Source organism: Pseudophryne corroboree, chromosome 2 (assembly GCF_028390025.1).
Source record: "Pseudophryne corroboree isolate aPseCor3 chromosome 2, aPseCor3.hap2, whole genome shotgun sequence".
In the NCBI taxonomy this organism is placed as follows: Eukaryota; Metazoa; Chordata; class Amphibia; order Anura; family Myobatrachidae; genus Pseudophryne; species Pseudophryne corroboree.
Window position 1 is genome coordinate 507,344,005 of NC_086445.1, and position 19,297 is coordinate 507,363,301.

Below are 19,297 nucleotides of genomic sequence, written 5' to 3' on the forward strand. Positions count from 1 at the left end.
ATCCGGGGCAATTAGAATTGCCTGAACGTTTTCCCTTTTGAGTCTTTTTAGAAATCTGGAAATGAGAGGGTTGGAGGAAACATGGGGACGTCAGAGAGTCCAACGCAGCCGCCTGCAGATCCCTCATCCTGAGTGAAGGCCTCATTCCCCCGGATGGAGGCTGTGCCTGCTGAGGAAGTCCGCTTCCCTGTTGTCTACTCCTGGAATGAAATGGCTGAGATAGCCCTTGCGTTGGTTTCCGCCCAGCGGAGTATCCTTGACACCTCTCGCATTGCGGCCCTGCTTTTTGTTTCTCCCTGTCGGTTTATGTACGCCACCGCCGTGGTTGTCCAACTGTACTTGTATGGCCTGATTTCGGAGAAGATAGGAGGCCTGTAGAAAAGCACTGTAAATTGCCCTGAGTTCCAGAACGTTTATCGGGAGCGAAGATTCCTGACTCGACCACATTCCCTGGAATTGAGCCCCTTGGGTCACTGCCCCCCAGCCTCGGAGGCTGGCATCCGTTGTCAGCAGAGTCCAAGACTGGGCACTGAAACTCCAACTCTCCACAAGGTGAGAAATTGTAACCACCATAACAGGGATATCCGTGCTTTCGGCGAAAGAGCTATACTCTGGTGCATGTGCAGGTGAGACCCAGAAAACTTGTCCAGCAAATCCAGCTGGAACGGACGGGCATGAAATCTGCCGTACTGGACTGCCTCGTAGGAGACCACCATCTTTCCCAGTAGGCAGATGCAAAGGTGAACTGAGACCTTGCGGGGTCTGAGCATTGAGCAGACCATAGCCTGGGGAATCAATGCCTTGCCCATGGGGATGAATTCCTTCTGAGACACCGTGCCCAGTATCATTCCCAGGAACTGGATTCTCTGTGACGGTTCCAGATAAGACTTCTGGAAATTTAGGATCCACTCATGTTCCGTAAGAAGGTGAGTAGCCAAGTCGATGCTGTTCAACAGACTCTCCCTGGACACCGCCTTTATCAGGAGATCATCTAAGTAGGGGACTATGTTGACTCCCATCATGCGGAGTTGGAGCATCATCTCCGCTATGACTTTTGTGAATACCCAAACCAAAGGGTAATGCCTGAAACTGGAAGTCCAGTATAGCGAATCTGAGAGAAGTCTGGTGAGGGGGCCATATCGGGATATGTAGATGGGCATCCTTGATATCCAGGGATACCAGAAACTCCCCTTCTTCCAGACCTGAGACCACCGGCCTTAGAGATTCCATCTTGAACCTGAACACCCGAAGATACGGGTTCAGAGATTTGAGGTTCAAGATAGGCCGTACCGAACCGTCCTGTTTCGGTACCACGAATAGACTTGAATAAAATCCCCTGTTGTGCAACAGAGGAGGTACCGGAACAATAACTTTTGTTTGTAGTAGTTTTTGAATGGCGTACTGCAAGGTAACTCTTGCTACAGGTGAAGCTGGTAAGCCTGACCTGAAGAATCTGTGAGGAGGGAGTGCTTGGAATTCCAACCGGTAACCCTGGGATATGAGGTCCCTCACCCAAGAGTCCCGGCAGGATTCCGCCCACACATGGGCGAAGTCTTGAAGCCGAACACCCACTTGAAAATCCCCCTGCAGCTGGGTCCAACCGTCACGCAGAGGGCTTAGTGGATGAGGATCCGGAGGCGTAGTCCAGAGACCTAGCAGCCACTGGTTTACGGGGTTCACCTCTGTTTCCTCTAGCTCCATTTGAGGCATCCCTGGCTCTGCCTCTAAATCTGGCCACACGAAAGGACTGCAGAGAGGGCCCAGGGTACAGACGTCTAAAAGGAGGTGCAGCAGACGGCAGATATGTAGATTTACCCGCTGTCACCTGAGAGATCCACTTGTTCAGTTCTTCCCAAAACAAGGCATCCCTGTAAAAGGAAGATTCTCCACACCTTTCTTGGAATCAGCATCCGCTGACCAGTTTTACAGCACCAGAGCCCTGCGATCCGAGACCGCCATAGCTGTGGCATGGGTATTGATGAGGCCTATTTCTTTGTTCACCTTACTCAAATTTGCCGCATCCTGGATAGGATGCAGTAGAGTCAGGATCTCATCCTGAGGTAGAATGCAAAACCCCTCCATTATATTATCAGACCATTTTACCATGGCCCTTGTAATCTAACCACAAGCAATGGTGGGCCTCTGCGCCATGCCCACTGAGGTATAAATTGATTTGAGTGTAGTCTCAATTTTACGGTCAGCTGGGTCTTTGAGAGAGATAGCCCCAGGTACAGACAGTACAATCTTACGTGACAGCATGGACACTGATGTATCCACACATATGGGGTTCTCCCATTCCTTCCTATCCTCCGGTGGGAAAGGGAAACAATTTAGCAACCATTTAGGGGTTTGAATTTTTTTTTCAGGATTGACCCACGCCTCTTTAAAGAGTGAGTTTAATTCCTTGGAGACAGGGAAGGTGGCAGAAGATTTTGGATTTACATTAAAAAACAACTCTTCCTCAGGTTCTGTCTCCTTATCCGGTATGTTGAGGACTTCCCTAATAGAATAAATTAGGGCCTCCACACCCTGAGACAAAGTATTGTCACCCTCCATGTCCACCTCCCCTTCATCCAGATCTGGCATGTCATTATCAGAGTCAGATTGGAGTACATGTGGGAGTGTGGAGTTTATGAGAGGCCAGCAGGGTGGGCTGAGGAGCCTGCCTGTGGTCAGCAGTCTTGAACAAAAAATCATCCACAGATTTCTTAAGGGTCTACCTTTCTTGCTGGCAGTAGACAACTCTGTATTAATATTAGTAATCATTCCTTTGAATGATTCCAACCACTCTGGTTCCTGTACACTACTACCCTGTGAGAGAAGAGAACACGGAGTACATAGGACACATCCCCCCCCGGTGAAGGGGAAAAATAGGATTTTGGTACTTACCGGTAAATCCTTTTCTCCTAGTCCGTAGAGGATGCTGGGGACTCCAAAAGGACCATGGGGTATAGACGGGATCCGCAGGAGCTTGGGCACACTGAAAAGACTTTAGACTGGGTGTGAACTGGCTCCTCCCTCTATGCCCCTCCTCCAGACCTCAGTTATAGGAACTGTGCCCAGGAGAGACGGACATTTCGAGGAAAGGATTTTTGTGTAAACTAAGGGCTACAAACATACCAGCCCACACCACAACCATACCGTACAACCGGAGTAACAGTAAACCAGATAACAGTATGAAAAAACAACAGCAACAAGCTGAAACCAGAAATACACAACCCATGTATAAACTAAGTGAACCGACAAGAGAATACTGCAAGAAACAGTCCGCACTGGGATGGGCGCCCAGCATCCTCTACGGACTAGGAGAAAAGGATTTACCGGTAAGTACCAAAATCCTATTTTCTCTTACGCCCTACAGGATGCTGGGGACTCCAAAAGGACCATGGTGTTTATACCAAAGCTCCAGACAGGGCGGGAGAGTGCGGACGACTCTGCAGCACCGACTGAGCAAACGCAAGGTCCTCATCAGCCAGGGTATCAAACTTATAGAACTTGGCAAAAGTGTTTGAACCCGACCAAGTAGCCGCTCGGCAGAGCTGTAAAGCCGAGACGCCCCGGGCAGCCGCCCAAGACGAGCCCACCTTCCTGGTAGAATGGGCTTTCACCGACTTCGGCACCGGTAATCCGGCCGAAGAATGAGCCTGCTGAATCGTACTACAAATCCAGCGTGCAATAGTCTGTTTTGAAGCAGGATGACCAATCTTGTTGGCAGCGTACAGGACAGTGCCTCAGTTTTGCTGGCAACCGCCGTACGGGCGACGTAGATCTTCAACGCCCTCACTACATCCAGAGACCTTGGAACTGTCCCAGCATCCCTGGCCACCGGTACCACAATAGGTTGATTAATGTGAAACGAGGAGACCACCTTTGGTAAAAATTGTTGACGAGTCCTCAATTCTGCCCTATCCGAATGAAAGACCAAGTACGGGCTTTTATGAGATAAGGCCGCCATCTCAGACACCCGCCTGGCAGAAGCCAGTGCCAACAACATGACTACCTTCCAGGTGAGAAACTTCAACTCAACCTTACGCAAAGGCTCAAACCAGGAAGACATGAGAAACTGTAAGACCACGTCCAGATCCCATGGGGCCACAGGAGGCACAAACGGAGGATTGATATGCAAAACTCCTTTCACGAACGTCTGAACCTCTGGGAGGGCAACCAGTTCTCTTTGAAAGAAAATAGACAATGCCGAAATCTGCACCTTGATGGAGCCCAACTTCAGGCCTGCATCCACACCAGCCTGTAAAAAGTGAATAAAACGCCCCAAATTAAATTCTTCCGCAGGAGCCATCTTAAAACTCACACCAGGAAACATACTTCTTCCAAATACGGTGATAATGCTTCGCCGTAACCTCCTTCCTAGCCCTGAGGAGAGTAGGTATGACCTCTCCTGGAATACCTTTACGAGCTAAGATCTGGCGCTCAACTTCCATGCCGTCAAACGCAGCCGCGGTAAGTCTGGAAACACGCATGGACCCTGCAACAACAGGTCCTCTCTTAGAGGAAGCGGCCAAGGATCTTCCACTAGTAATTCCTGAAGATCCGGATACCAGGCTCTTCTTGGCCAATCTGGAACTACAAGAATCGCCTGAACCCTTGCTCGCCGAATGAGCCCCAGTACCTTTGGAATGAGAGAAAGCGGAGGGAACACATACACCGACTTGAACACCCACGGATACACCAGGGCATCCACCGCACTGGCTTGGGGGTCCCTTGACCTGGAACAATACCTCGGAAGCTTCTTGTTGAGGCGAGACGCCATCATGTCTATCAGAGGAAGTCCCCAACGCTTTGTCATGTCTGCAAACACCTCTTGATGAAGAGCCCACTCTCCCGGATGGAGATCGTGTCTGCTGAGGAAGTCTGCTTTCCAGTTGTCTACTCCCGGAAGGAAGACTACTGACAGGGCGCTCAGGTGTTGTTCCGCCCAGTGAAGGATTCTTGTGGCATCCGCCATTGCCGCTCTGCTCCTTGTGCCGCCTTGATGGTTGATATGTGCCACCGCTGTGATGTTGTCTGACTGTACCAGGACAGGTCGACCCTGAAGAAGGCTTCTTGCCTGTAGCAGGCCGTTGTAAATGGCTTTTAACTCGAGAACATTAATGTGGAGACCCGCTTCCTGGAACGACCATCTCCCTGGAAGTTCCTGCCTTGGGTGACTGCACCCCAGCCACGGAGACTCGCATCTGTCGTCAGAAGTACCCAATCCAGGATACCAAACCGGCATCCCTCTAGAAGGTGAGACCCTTGTAGCCACCACAGGAGGGAAATTCTGGTTCTGGGAGATAGACTTATCTTCCGGTGCATGTGCAGATGAGACCCGGACCATTTGCTCAGCAAGTCCCACTGAAACACCCGGGCATGAAACCTGCCGAACGGAATGGCTTCGTACGTCGCCACCATCTTCCCCAGAACGCGCGTACATTGATGGATGGACACAGTCTTCGGCTTCAGAAGTTCCCTGGCCAACAACTGCAGTTCTAGAGCCTTTTCTTGTGGAAGAAAAACTCTCTGTAACTCCGTGTCGAGAATCATGCCCAGAAAAGACAGCCGGGTGGTCGGAATCAACTGAGATTTTGGTAAATTTAGCACCCAACCGTGCTGTTGAAGCACCGACAGCACCAAATCCACACTCCTTAGCAACCTTTCCTTGGACCTCGCCTTTATCAGGAGATCGTCCAAGTACGGGATAATTGAAACCCCCTGCTTGCGAAGGAGAACCATCATTTCTGCCATGACCTTGGTGAACACTCTCGGGGCCGTGGAAAGGCCCAACGGCAACGTTTGAAATTGGCAATGAGAGCCCTGTATCGCAAACCTGAGGAAGGCCTGATGCGAAGGAAATATCGGGACGTGTAAGTAGGCATCCTTTATGTCGACTGACGCCATACAATTCCCTGACTGAGGAAGCCGCCGATTATTGGAGACAGGCGGAGAAACGCGTTTTACTACAAATTCGAGGATACCAAGGGTCTTCATACAACCCTATCTTCTTGACTGTGGAACCCACTTCAGACCTCCAGATAAGGACCCGCTAAAAGGAATTTCGCTACCAGGGCCGGGAGTGTACGGACCAAGGTTCCCAGGACAGATATGGTAATATCCAATTTTTAAACCACTAAACATGGCCATGTTTTAATACCTAAATTGGAGCAAAGTCCAATACATTGCAAGTTCTAATCAAAGTGAATACTAATAACTCGGTCTATGTAAAAAGGACTGATCTGAACACAAGCTTGTAATAATTGCCGGCAATGGATTAGAACTTACAGCGACCAAAAAACAACGCTTCATTTAAGGTGTTTTAATCATACAGCTGTGAACGGTCGTTCTGACAAATACACTGTGGACACATTTTGTTTTTTTAAAGTGGCTAAATAATGTCTATTTTATGCTGTGAATAGCTAGTAAAGACTACATTGTAACAAGTTAATATCATTTATCCAGGCTCAGTTAAAAATGCCAGTATAATCAAATTTGTTAAATCAATGCATTTCCGAACCAGGATAAATGAAAATCGGATTATAGGGCTTATAAATACTGCATATTGTATGTGAAATTTTTATATGTATGAAATATAAAATCCTGTTTTAGAAAAGAATAAATAGAATATATCAAATTATAATAAAGCCTTTTTTACACGGTTACTAGCGCTTTCTAATATTTATTTATTATCTATTTTGGTCTATGGGCTGAGTACTCCCTAACTGAAAGCCGCTGTAACGATGTAGGTATTTGGTTGGCGCCAGGGAATTTTTATTATTTAAACCTGAGGAAGGCCTGATGCGAAGGAAATATCGAGACGTGTAAGTAGGCATCCTTTATGTCGACTGACGCCATACAATCCCCCCCCCCCCCCCCCCTCTAGGCTGGAAATCACAGCTCGAAGAGATTCCATTTTGAACTTGAAAACTTTCAAGTATGGATTGAGGGATTTTAGATTCAGAATCGGTCTGACCGAACCGTCCGGTTTCGGCACCACAAATAGGCTCGAGTGGAACTCCTCCCCCCGTTGTGACGGGGGAACTGGAACAATGACCTTCTGTTGACACAATTTTTGTATCCCTGCCAACACCAGCTCCCTGTCCGGAAGAGACGCTGGTAAGGGCGAAACGAAAAACCGGTGAGGGGGCACCTCCCGAAACTCCAGCTTGCATCCCTGAGATACAATCTCTAGGACCCAAGGATCGAGGCCTGAACGAACCCAGACCTGACTGAAGACTCGGAGACGGCCCCCCACCGGTCCGGACTCCCCCAGGGAAGCCCCAATGTCATGCAGTGGACTTGGTAGAGGCAGGGGAGGACTTTTGATCCTGGGCGCCTGACACGGCAGGCGACTTCCTACCCCTTCCTTTACCCTTTGAAGCGAGGAAGGACGAACCCTTTCCACGCCTGTATTTATTAGGACGAAAGGACTGCATCTGCTGATGTGGTGCCTTTTTGTGCTGTGTGGGAACATAGGGAAGAAAAGAGGACTTACCCGCCGTCGCGGTAGAGACCAGGTCCGCCAAGCCATCCCCAAACAAGACATTACCTTTGAAGGGTAAAGCTTCCATAGCTCTCTTGGAGTCGGCATCAGCATTCCACTGATGGATCCACAACGCCCTCCTAGCCGATATTGACATGGCATTGGCTCTTGATCCCAAAAGACAAACATCCCTCGCCACATCCTTCAGGTAATCTGCAGCATCCTTGATATAACCAAGAGTCAGAAGAACATTATCTTTATCAAGGGTATCCATGTCAGTGGCTAAATTCTCGGCCCATTTAGCAATAGCACTACTCGCCCACACCGACGCCACTGCAGGTCTGAGCAATGCACCTGTATTAGCCAAAATGGACTTCAGAGACGTCTCCAGCTTGCGATCCGCCGGATCCGTGAGAGCTGCCGTGTCCGGAGACGGAAGCGCCACCTTCTTAGACAAACGAGATAGAGCTTTGTCAACATTTGGAGACGACTCCCATTTTTCCCTATCATCAGAGGGGAAGGGATACGCCATGTAAATCCTCTTGGGAATCTGCCACCTCTTATCCGGCAACTCCCAAGCCTTTTCACAAAGAGTATTCATTTCATGAGAGGGGGGAAATTTCACTTCAGGCTTTTTACCTTTGAACTAACAAATCCTTGTTTCCTGTACCGCAGGTTCATCAAAAATGTGTAACACATCCTTTATAGCCACAATCATGTACTGAATACTCTTCACTAAACGCGGATGCAAAGCCGCCTCAGAAAAAATCGACCTCAGAGTCAGAGTCCGAGTCTGTACCAGTATCTGCCACCTGAGTAAACGGCCGCTTCTGCGAGCCCGATGGGGTCTGTACCTGAGATAATGCCTCCTCTATGGACTTTTTCCACACCTGCGTCTGTGACTCAGACTTATCTAACCTCTTAGATAACGAAGCTACATTCGTATTGATTGTAGTTAATAACGTGAGTAAATCAGGTGTCGGCTGCGCCGACAGAGCCAAATCCAGGCCCACAACCTCCTCCGGTGAATCACATTCAGCCTCAGACATGTCGACACGTTCGATCGACACAGCGACACACACTCAAAATGTCTCAGCTAGGGGACAGGCCTACAGTGAAGCCCAGAGAGAGACCCAGAGGGAGTATGCCAGCTCACACCCCAGCGCCTATATATCCCTATAGGGGATATATATTACCAGCGCTGGTAGAAATTAAACAATGCACCACACTGCGCCCCCCCCCCCCACCCCTGAGAAATCTCCCCGTTACTTGCGGGGAGCGATAGAGGTCCGGCCCAGAGTCTCCTTGACGCCGCGTGGAGGAGAGGAAGATGGCGTCGTGAGCCACGCGCTAAGCTCCGCCCCTTCCCGGCGGGCTCTAGCGCGCCCAATTTGAAAATGCCGGCGGGGGCCGATGAACGGTGCCGAGGCACCGACAGTGCTTCTGCCGGCTACCCGGACCCCAGTGACCTGCTGCCCAGGGCGCCCCCCCCCCAGCGCCCTGCACCCTGCGAGTGCCATCCGCGATGTGTATGGGAGCATGGAGCGCAGCGTCCCCGCTGCGCTGTACCTGGTCACCGAAGTCTTCTGCCGTCCTGAAGTCTTCTGATCTTCTCATACTCACCCGACTTCTTTCTTCTGGCTTCTGTGAGGGGGTGACGGCGTGGCTCCGGGAACAAGCAGCTAGGCGCACCAAGTGATCAAACCCTCTGTAGCTAATGGTGTCCAGTAGCCGAGAAGCAGAGCCCTTAACTAAGAAGAAGTAGGTCTGCTTCTCTCCCCTCACTCCCACGCTGCAGGGAGCCTGTAGCCAGCAGGTCTCCCTGAAAATAAAAAACTTAACAAAAAGTATTTTCCAGAGAAACTCAGTAGAGCTCCCCTGTGAGTGTCCAGTCAGTCCTGGGCACAGAATCTAACTGAGGTCTGGAGGAGGGGCATAGAGGGAGGAGCCAGTTCACATCCATTCAGTCTTATAGTGTGCCCATGTCTCCTGCGGATCCCGTCTATACCCCATGGTTCTTACGGAGTCCCCAGCATCCTCTAGGACGTAAGAGAAACTTTGTGTTACAGGAGGGACACACAGCATTCTTGCCAGACATTCTGACACAGTAGAATCACACACAGTATTTGAGAAACACAGTGCAGTGAAATAACACAAAACAGTGAAATACACAGAGTCCCAGACAGTCCTTAATGAAGAGATACAGAGAGGGATGAGACCAGCACACTATGCCACTCAGTCAAAGCAGTGCTCCGCTGGGCATAAACCTGAGCCCTAGATAAGGCAGCTGGTATTTATTGTAACCTATATGCTCCCCCCTTTCTATAAATCCCCCTGGTACCAGTTCAAGGTGATTTAGCAGGCTTAAAGGGGCAGACTAGATGGGCCAAGTGGTTCTTATCTGCCGTCAAATTCTATGTTTCTATGTCTCTGGAGGAACAGCGCCTGGATATCAGCAGCAGTTGGAAATGGCGCCTCTGAGCCGCTGGTCCCGCTCTCCGAGAAGACCCGCCCCCATAATGGCGTGCAATCCCTCTTATGACTTTATACTGGCTTTGTGTCAGAATTTGTGTAAAATGGAGTTAAGACCCCTTATAACACCAGCGCCAGTGTGGGTGTTCACAGTGGGCACCGCAGCCGGGTGCCCTCCGCGACCTTATGTCACCATTGTCACCGGGGACCCTCTAACCGAGACGCCGGTGGTAGCGTCTTTGGCATCTGTTAGGGGTGGCGGCATGCTGCCGGCATGTGAGCACATCCTGGGAGCATGTGAAACAGCGCCTTAAGAGCTAACGTCCTGTCAGCGGCTATGCTAACCATTAGCCCTATAGGAGATTGGTTCGGTCCTTCCCTCCCCCCAAGTCCCACGACGCAGGCAGACTGGTACTAGCCAGTGCTGCCTGAAAAAAAGAAACTAAATTAAATTTCTGAAGAAAACTCTCTGGAGCTCCAGAGGAATGCAGCTGGCTCCTTGGGCACACACTGAACATTTCTTAAAGTGCCAGGCTCCAATGAACCCGATCTATACACTATGGTACAAATCCATTCCAGTATCCCCTAGGACGTTAGAGAAACGATACATTTTCTGTACTACATACATAACTCTAGCATGTTTTGTAACACTATGCAATACTGGCTCTTATTACAGATACAAAACATGAAATATAAGGTGCCACATAGAAGCTACACTAATATTTAGAAGAGGCTCTCTGGGAGTTGGAAGAAAATGGGGTGCATTTATTTATAAAAAGGGCATAGAAAGAGCAGTACATATCTTCAGATGTACATCTGGGTTATGACAGCTCATCATCCACAGTCTGTACTTGCATCTGGTGCAACTGATATGCTTCCTAATAGGCATATATGCACCTACTTGCTGGTCTGCATGGATCACATTTGGGTGAACACACCTTTACAGAGTTCTGGCAACATAATAATAAAACCCATGTGCATACCTGTCCCGCCTTTCTGATAGCAAGCGAATGTACATTTGTAATGCGTTTGACTCTGCATTCTCACATTTACAAGTTCATTTTCTCAGCATGCGCAAAGTGAAATCACAAAAGATGTGCTAGACAAACTGCGGTAGCCCTCTGTGATCTGTGACTATTTCTAATGGCTGCATCCAAAATAACAATATACAGCACCCTCATAGGCCATCATATAAAGGATCAGGGCACTGGTTTCACATTCTTTTTTTTTTTTTTTTTTAATCGAGTAATTTTTATTCAACAACGTTTTTATATATACAGACATTTCAGTGCACACTGGGAAGCACATTTGGTAATACACGTTGTTCAAAGCATGCTTGTCTCCAAGGATATACATATACATATATTAATACGCATGACATTTCCTGTGTTGCAGTTCCCGTGCATTCTTCCCACAATATACATATTTTCTGAAGTCTGTAACCAGGTCGTGATTCACATACTTAACATTTTATGATTTTCCCCCACCCAGGACCTGTATTATAATTACCCCGTCTAGCAGGCCTTGTATAGCCCACAACCCCTCTACCCCCAAACAAACCCTTTAACTAACTTAAGCCTAGTTAACCTGACATATGTATGGTGTGGTGTGGCAACTAGATAGATAAACAGCTATGATAGAGGAGAGATGAAGGTCCGGCCCAGCGCCCCAGGGCCCAAATAACACACCGCAACGAAGGCCGGTGCCCTCTAAGTCCGAAGGGCGAGGGATGAGTATGTGGAGTTGATCCAGGGAGACCATATCTTCTCGTATTTGGTAAGGGCATTATATTTCATGTATACATAACGTTCTTTTGTTAGGGTATCATTTACCAAACCTTTAAAAGCATGTATCGTGGGAGGTCGCGGGGCCATCCACGTCCGCGCAATGCACACCTTTGCAAGAGCGCACATGCTGCGGGCGTACACGTTTTCCCAGCGGGACCCAGAGTCGGGGTCGCCCACCCCCAAAATGCAGAATCTCGGAGTCAGCAAACTTCTCTGTATCCCCGTATGTTCCAGAATCGACCCGACCCCAGCCCAGTACACCTGCAGCAGCAGGCATTCCCATGTGAGGTGCCACAATGTACCTCCGGCAACCCCGCACTTGGGACAAGCATCAGCGCTATCTGTCCTAAATCTGGCCAGCCTGCTCGGCGTCATGTATGATCTATGCAGAATGAAAAAGTGTATCTGTTGAAACCGCAGCGATTTGGTGACCTGGCTCGGGTTACCCAGAGCGCCCTCCCAATCTTCCCCATCCATGGGACCCACGTCGCTCTCCCATCTCTCCCTAAGACTCGAGAGCGGGTCTGCATGTGTCGTTTGAAGGAGATGCGAGTAGGTAACAGAGATCACCTTAACTCGACCCAGTGAATGTAGAAATGCTTTTATGGGGAAGGGGAAAAGCGTCGGGGAAGAATCTGCGAATTGCGCCTGCAGGGCGTGTCTCAGTTGTAAGAATCTGTAAAAGTGAGAGTTCGGTAGTCCAAACTCCTCCTTTAATTGCTGAAATGATTTCAATGTACCATCGCTATATAGCTGGGACACCGAAACTATCGAATACGAAGCCCATACCTCCTCACCCCCCAGGGACCCCAGTTCACTGAGCAATCTGGAGTGCCACAGAGGAGTATCCGGGTCCATTCCCTCGTACCCAACCAGGGCCTTCAATGCTAACCATATCTTCATAGCCTGGAAGACAATAGGAGGTGAGAGTCTAGAAGGGTTACCCCCCGCCAAGACCTGTGCCGGGGAAAGACCTGGGTAATAGCATCTAAGGAACGGCCAGCCTAGTCCATCTTCCTCCCCTCCTCGAAGCCAGATACCAATGTGTGATAGCTGAGCAGCATAATAATACAATTGGAAGTGGGGTAAGGCCAAGCCGCCGTCTCTTTTTTGTCTGGTAAGAGTGGATAATTTTATTCTGGATCTTTTATTGGCCCATATCAAGGACGTCAGGACACTATTTAATTTTCTGAAGAAGGCTGGAAATATGTAAACAGGGGACTGCAATAGAACATACAATAGTTTAGGCAACACTACCATTTTAATGAGGCCGACCCTACCCGTCATTGTCAGTGGAAGCTTGCACCACGCTCTTGACTTGCGCACAACCGTCTGTACCAGAGGGTCAAGGTTTAAGGGCACAAAGTCCGATGGGTCGTTAGTGACCAGCCTATAACGGGCATGATAACCGATTTGGACCAGTTTATGCGGAGACCCGAGTACCCACCAAAGGTCTCTATGACCCGCAACACAATGGGCATATCCACCGAGTAGTCTCGGAGGAATAACAACAGGTCATCCGCATAAAGGGCCAATTTGTCAGTGCGGGGACCCGTACTGATTCCCTCAATGTCCGGGTGTGACCTAATCAAACAGGCCAGGGGCTCCATGGCTATGGCAAACAGGGCAGGAGAGAGGGGGCATCCCTGTCTGGTGCCCCGTGTTAAAGGGAAGGAGGAGGAAATGAATCCATTCACCAGGACCCTGGCGCGTGGATTCTGATATAACAGTTTGACCCATTGTATAAAGTTTGGGCCAAAGCCCATGCTCCTCATAACTCCCCACAAGTAGGGCCACTCAACGCTATCAAAAGCCTTGGCCGCGTCCAATGAGACCACGACCTCATCAGAAGGGAAATCATGAGGAGCCTGCAAAATAGTGTACAGCCTGCGCAAATTAATGGATGTGGATTTCCCAGGCATGAAGCCGGTTTGATCGGGATGGATTATAGATTCAATCACCATGTTGAGACGGACCGCAAGAATTTTCGCCAGGATCTTAGCGTCTGTGGGAATGAGGGAGATCGGCCTGTATGACTCCAAGAGTTTAGGGTCCTTACCAGGTTTTGGAAGCATTATGAGAATAGCCTCGGACATTGAGGGAGGAAGGCAGTTAGCGGCAAATATATTAACATACATGTCTAGTAGATGAGGTCCAAAAAACTTAATGTACTGTTTATATAATTCCGTGGGAATACCGTCGCTACCCGGGGATTTACCACTAGGAGCCGCCTCCACCGCCGACGTCACCTCCTCCAAGGTCAGAGGCGCGTCCAGGGCGTCCCTAGCCTCAGGGGAAAGTTTAGAAAGGGGGATATTTGTCAGGTAGAGGTCTAGCTCCTCCCCGGAGCATGTCAGTCGACTGTTATATACCTTCCTAAAATAACAGAGGAGCAGCTGTGCAATGTCGGGGGTGTTATCTTTCATGGAGCCATCGGCGCCAAGCAGCTGCGCTATCGTGGTCCCAGGTCGGTCATAGTGCACTAAGTGGGCCATCAAACTACCTGGTCTGTCCGCCTGCATGTATATAGTATTGGCCCTGAACAAGAGGGAGCGTGCATTTTTGTCTGAGAGGTGAGCCAGCCAAGCCTCCTGAGCCGTTAGCCAGCGGGCCTTCAGCGCGGGGGTGCCCTCAGTCAGGTAGCGTGTCTCCAGGTCCCTACACTCAGTCTCAAGCTGTCTTTCCGTCGCCCTGCGAGCCACCTTGCAGGCAGCAATTTTGCCAATTAAGGTACCTCGCAAATACGCCTTGAATGCATCCCAAACAACCGAGGCCGTGTCCGCGTTATCCGCGAAAAATCCCTCCCATGTGGGCGCTAATTCCGGGCAATCGCCCAGCTGGGCAAGCCAGGATGGATGCAACCTCCAATATGACTGTCCCCTCTGACAGTCCCCAACCAGTGACAGCACCAGGGGTGAATGATCGGACACCCCCCGTGCCTCGTAATGGGCGTCCGTCACGCCAGGCAAAAGCTCAGGTGAGACCAGGGCCAGGTCGATTCTGGAAAAGGAGCCATGTGTACCCGAATAACAGGAGTATTGCCGAAGAGTAGGGTTCCGAACCCTCCAGACATCTACCCACTGCATACTGTCTAGAAACTCTGCAAATTTAGATTTGGGAGGAATCAAGTCGCCCCCCGCTCCCTGTCTCGAAGGAGCCCTCCATCTGTCCAAAGAGGCTTCCAACACAGCGTTGAAGTCCCCCAGGCAGATGACAGGGGTATGGGGGGAGGAGGCAACAAATGAGGCGGCCTTTTGCAGGACATCATAGGAGAATGGGGGGGGAACATACACAGACAATAGGAAAAAATTACGTGAAAACAGTTTGCACTCTAGGAACACATATCTACCATAAGGATCTGTATTTACCCTAATCATCTCAAACTGTACAGTCCTCCTTATCATCACCGACACCCCTCGGGAATAAGAGGAGTGCGAGGAATGATACGCCCACCCCACCCAAAGCCTGCGGAGCGACAACAGCCTATTCCCCTCCAAGTGGGTTTCACTCAAGCAAATGATATCCGGGCCATATTTCTTGATCATTTTAAATACTAGGGATCGTTTAACTTTGTTGTTGATGCCCCGGACATTCCACGCCAGAAATTTCAAGGGAGGCATGTCAGCCGAAGTATCAACAGGGTCACAGCTCTTCTAGCAACTACCCTTCCAACCGGTGCTTCGCACTTGTAATCATGTCGTCCGCAGGCCCCGAGCCGGACCCCATAAAGCAGTGCAAACCCACCACACCCTCTGAATGACAAGTATATAGGCTTCTTAAATTCAAAACAAGCAACAGAATAACTGCTGAGAGGCCAACGGCGGCCCCCAAACTTCCCCCCACCCCGTATACCTCCCCGAACTGTGGCATACCCATATCCCTAACTAAACTCTAACCCTGGAGATCCCAAAGCCTACGGCAACACTGTACCAGGTGTACAGATCGAAACAACCCCAATACAAAACCCTTTTATACGTCAATGTCACTTCTCAGCAAAGTCCAGAACCATTAAACTAGAGGAAGCTCCCTGGACTTATACTTGAGGAATGTTGGCCCATATAGGAGGGCGACCCGGTGTCAGACTGGAGCCAGCTGGCGGACCCCCGGAGCATATCTGTCCAACCAGGACGCCGCCTCCCTCGGCGAGCCGAAGAACTTTGTCTCCCCGTCCGCCACCACACGGAGCCTGGAGGGGAACAGCATCGAGTAGGGCAGATTCAAGTCACGCAGACGTCTCTTAATGGGAAGAAACTGGGCCCGGTCTTTTTGAACGTCCGCTGCAAAGTCCGGAAATGCCGACACCCGGATTCCATTCCGGAGTAGGGGGCCCTTCACACTGCCCAGGCGCAGGACGGAGTCCCGATCCTTGTAGTGCAGGAATTTTGCTATAAAAGTTCGTGGCGGGGCGCCTGGGGGTAAAGGCCGGAAGGGCACACAGTGAGCCCGCTCCACTGCAAACTGGGAGGTAAAGGATTCAGCGCCATATGCCTCTTTTAGCCAGGACCCCAGGAAATCTTCAGGATGTGCCCCCTCCTCCTTTTCGGGGAGGCCCACGAATCTCACGTTGTTTCTGCGGAGTCTGCCCTCCCTGTCCAGGAGTTTGGTTTGCATCGTCGTGACTTGTTGTGTAACTGCAGACACCGATCGCTGTAGAGGGCCACTGAGGTCCTCCAAGTTGGAGACCCTTGTCTCGGTTTCGCCCACTCTCTCCCGTATTCGCTGGACGTCCTGTCGCAGCAACGATAAATCACACTGCACCTTCTCCATTTTGTCCGACAGACGTTGTTCGCTGGCCGCTATGGCCTCCAGGACCTGCTGGATGGAGGGAGCGGGTGACTGTGTAGTCGCCCCCGAGTCGGTCCCGGCCGAGGGATCCATTCTGGCAGGGGGGGAGAGCTTAGGGGATGACTGCGTCGACTGGGTTGCAGGCTGTCGTGCAAACTTCTCCAATTTAGCCGCGGCCGCGCTCTGGCCACCCCTCACCATCGTATCAATGCCCAGAAAAAACTCAGAGTCTCGATATTCAGTGTCAAGAAGTATTGCAGTGGGTGGTGAATGTAGTATCAGCAGCACGCCAGGCACCGGGAGAGCCAGCTGCCAGGCCGATGGGAGAAGGGGGTACCAGGTGAGTTCAGTGGTATATAAATATAAATCCAATATGTGGTGTTCCAAGGATAAAGGCAAAAGGCTGGGTAGCTGGGACCAGTCCAAACTCCTCCAGCCCAGCACGATCTTCACACTCACTGCACCCTGTTGTGAGGAGGGAGACAGGAAGCTGCAGGTAAGATGGCCGCCCAGCACACTGATTTCCCCCTCTTCTCACCCTGCACCAGCCTTCAGGGGAGCTGAGTTATGCCTGTGTGGAGCCCTGGGGGTGCAGGAGTGAGGTGCCGCTGTCCTCCGGAGCTGCCAGCCGCTGTCCTCCGGAGCTGCCAGCCACCGGTCGCGTGTGCGCGCGCGCACACGCGCCCGGCAGAGCTCCAAAACTGAGGCCGGGGATTGAGTTGCGGCCTAGGCCCGGAGTCCAGGCGGCCGCTGGCGCGGGCCGGGAGTGCTCGTACAGGTCAGCAACAGTGCCTGCCACTTCCCCAGTGCCGCCAGGCAGGAGGGGAGACCGAGGAAGACCGCAAATTAGAGCCCCAGGATTGTTTCAGGATCAATATCCAGGGAGCTCCTCGATCCTGCTGCCTAGTCCCTTGCCGCCGTGGCCACGCCCCTGGTTTCACATTCTTAAAATGCATTCCAAACATTAACTCAAAATCTGGGAACACAACATTACATTTATTTCCCTATTTAGTTGTACAAGATTCCTTAACTATAGTTGGATAATGATATACATGGAAACATTTAAAATAAGTGATACAGGGGGTGAATCAAAACCAGGTATGGGGAAGCACATAATTATGTCTTTGTAAATGTCACAAAATAAATGCAAACCATGTTTATTTTAGTAATACAAAGTGAACAACATTTGACCTTACTTATTTTAGACGGTGTTATTTCTGAAAGAATAAGCAATAATGCCCTATTTCCAAATACAATCTAGAACATTGTAAACATCAATGCCAATACGATTTACTGTAGTATTTCTTTTTTCCTTGGCATTGCACACTCTGCTGACCATTAATAGGTACTGCAACAGTGCTGAACTATAGACCCACAGCTGTCACATCTTTACCACAAATGTAACTGTTTTTCTAAATTTCGAAATTCTCAGTAAACTAAAATATTTGTTACTTTATACCCAAACAAAATGTATAGCATGAAATGGTTTGTGATGAATATTGAAAGCTGACACAATATGACAAGATAAATCTAAATATACTTTGAAAGAGAATCCATCCGCACACAAAAGTATTTTTTGGGGGCGTCCAAAGTAATGAGTGGCCATCAGAAAAATTAAATTGTTATTCTGATCGGGCACCCATTACTGTTTAAGCGGCCAAAAGCACTGGGTTTAGCTGCTCAAAGCTGCTAAATCCAACTTAAATAGTGCTCCCAATGCGAAACGTCCCGTTAGGGGCCCAAACAAGACACATTTCACACATTTGTGTTTGCCACCTCAGGAGGCTGTGAGCAGAAATGCCTAAAAAACAAACTGAATCGCCCCCATTGTGTGTGATGAATGCTGGTTTTCTATGCCCTGTATTTGGCCGTGGCATAGGTGCGGATTTGACACTTTTACAGCAGTCTACAGTGACATGTATGCGGAAGATTTCAGAGAAATTAAGGCATCCCCCTAGAAAGTTTGTTACCTAGCCATATTTACTCCTTTTACAGCACTCACCACTACAGTCTCTCCACAATTACATCATAGAATAGCACAGTGGTTCCCAAACTTACTTAAGTCATGGCACCCTATAGTATCAACATTTTTCTCATGGCACCCCTAGGTCAAACGTTTCTTATTGAGAAACTAAACAAAAAAAATATATAAAGTTAAGTAAATTGTACTTACCTGTCATCCTTGGGGTCACTTACATGGTAGCAGACAGTGTTGTGCTTCTCTGTTTGTCCAAACATTTTATGCCTTGCAGCCACTACCACTGGTTTTGCCTATCATAATAACCATAAATAATCTGATCTGATCCTGGACCACCAACCATGTCATCCCTGCAATTGCCCCAAAGTAAACAGTTTGGGAACCACTGGCACAGTACATAACAAGCATGGCAGGTGAACTCATGCTTTTTAACCACTATAGTAGTGGTTCCCAAAATTAGTTCTCAAGGCACCATAACAGTCCAGATTGTAAGGAAATCCATAATTAATAAGTACATCAGTCCATTGTATTTAACCATCTGTGCTCAAGTATGGAAATCCTTAAAACCTGACAAAGTTAATGTGCCTTGAGGACGGAGTTTGGGAACCCCTCCACAACAGAATCAGGACTTGTATAGTCAAAATAAAATATGGGGTTTCCAAGTCTGATAAAAGCAACTATTGAGTGCTACCTATTTTTAGCCCATTTCTACAATTATTGCAGAATAATAAAGCCACAAACACAAGAAAATACAAAGAGAGGATTTTGGCTGACTCACCAGTTATAGACCAAAAGAAACAA

The 19,297-nt window shown here is 49.4% G+C and overlaps 1 protein-coding gene across 5 annotated transcripts in view; it reads right to left on the bottom strand.

The window, feature by feature from the left end:
* Nucleotides 1–19,297, bottom strand: part of BRIP1 (BRCA1 interacting helicase 1) — a 660,079-nt gene that overhangs the window by 526,989 nt on the left and 113,793 nt on the right. The window lies entirely within an intron of this gene.